Genomic DNA, 2,130 nt, shown 5'->3' with positions numbered 1-2,130 from the left:
GATTTTTTTCTCTTGGAGGCCTAAAACACCTAAAATTATATCAAAACTCCATATCTGTAAGAAGAAAATGAGATTTTTGCATTGTATAAATATATTAATACAATTTTCTTTAAATACATACATATGGCATAGGGAGAACAACATCACATTAAAGCAAATTAAAAACTTGCATGACAAACATTTATGCAAGTTAAACCTTATTTTCCAAGCAGTGCAGAAATTTTAAAAAGCCTCAGTCACTGTTTATTTTTATATTGTCCACGAATATTATTATTGTCACTATTATTTTAAAGATACTCTTGAAGATACTGCAATAATAGCTCTAGATAAAATACCAATGGATTTTCAAACAAATTGGTTTTAACAATGCTCACATCAATCACATCAACATAAAATAGCTTGTTCAGTTACAAGTCTGTTATCAAATGAGTGGTCATTAATTTTGTCATAGAGCTTCTAAAGACAACAATTTTAAGCAGATTTATTTAAGCATTACTATGTGGCAATAAATAAAACATGCACAGTTAAGTAAAAACTTCATTACAACTTAAAAAATGATAATACTGGGTAAATAATTCTAAAAAGAGCATCAGTTACTACTTTGAAAACTGAACTAATGTAATTAATTATATTCTGGCTTCTCTCTGAGTGAAGATGTGTTTACGTGAAAATTTTAGAAAAACAATTGCTATCTAAATGCATAGATATCATTCTACAAATTACTAAATGTGGAAGAGAGACTTTTAATTTATTATAAAAGCAATAGAAGAGGACATTTTAAATTAGGTAAAAATCTTGAAAGTGTATTGTTTATTCATCTTTATGATTTAGCACTGTTCACTCCATCTAACAGGATTTCAAAAAGTTAAATGATATTTGGTCTTTCAAGAACAAAGGCAAATTAAGACTGTTCTAAGGATGATGATCTATAAACATAGAAAAACTTGTATAGTAATGTTCACATCAATATTGCTTGCCATGAAAGCTCATATTTAACCAATGAGAACAAGGACATTTATCTTCAAAGTTAATAATGCCTAACTAAATATAAAATTTGATTTAGATATATGAAAAATGAAGGTTCTCCTGTCCTTGGAGTTTTCTTTAAAATAATGTATTATTTTGGAATAAAGACAGTTCTCCCTTCAATCTCTCTCTAATGAAGTGGAGACTCTGATGCTAACTAAATTAGAATCCTGAAGTAGGGTTGTCCTTTTATTATTTTGTTGAACACCTTAAAGTCACATCTCAGTTGTTCTGATTTACAGTTTGAGTTGATAACATTGTAACCAACAGTAAGTTTATCATGACAAATTAAAGATTAGCCAGAGGTTACAAATAATGGAGGAATATGGATGAGAACAGAGCTTTACTTGAGAGGAGATTTTCACTAATTCTGGTACTTTTCTACAACTCCCAGGAAATTGTGTTGTTAATCTGTACTTTATTTCCTAATTGAAAGTAGATACCACATCTTTATATCATTACATTTAAAAGAGATCTTTCGTCACTTTTTATATTCTTAAGATGAATTAGGTTTAAAAGGTAGTGGAATTCTTCTTTGAGATCTTCCCCTTTAAATGAAATAAATAAAAAATTCCCTTAAGAATATAGAGATTTGGTATTCTGATAAACTAGTGTGGAAATTCAAGTAAGAACCTTCTTTATTTTGTTTAGCAAGAAACTTTGCTTTCAATGGATAAGTGCAAAAGTGTAATAAAATGGAGGTGACTTGGTAGCATTAAGAGAAATACAACACTTTGTATTTGCCAGATTCTTTTCCAAAAGATGAAGTTAATTTTTTAGTAGTGCTTTGCTATCCATAGTAATTGAAAAGTTTACTTTTAATTTTTTTGTATCACTTTTAAATACAATAATTTTGAATCAATACTGATAAGCTAAAATAGACTTTTAAATCTATTCTAATATTCCAAAAAAGCCAATGCCAACCAGGTTTTTGTTAACTTCTTTTGAATTAAGAGCAAAGAACCCAAGTCTTCCAATTAAGATGTAAATATGCTTTTTTAAACATTTTATTTAAATCCATCATTAATTTGAAATTGGATATAATTATTAGATGAAAGAGGATTAGTTAAAACTACATTTTGATGACTTGGATCTTCTTCTGGA

Source organism: Monodon monoceros, unplaced genomic scaffold (genome assembly GCF_005190385.1).
Source record: "Monodon monoceros isolate NGI ecotype Baffin Bay Population unplaced genomic scaffold, NGI_Narwhal_1 Super_Scaffold_11, whole genome shotgun sequence".
Taxonomy (NCBI): domain Eukaryota; kingdom Metazoa; phylum Chordata; class Mammalia; order Artiodactyla; family Monodontidae; genus Monodon; species Monodon monoceros.
Note: the sequence above shows the minus strand (reverse complement) of the source record.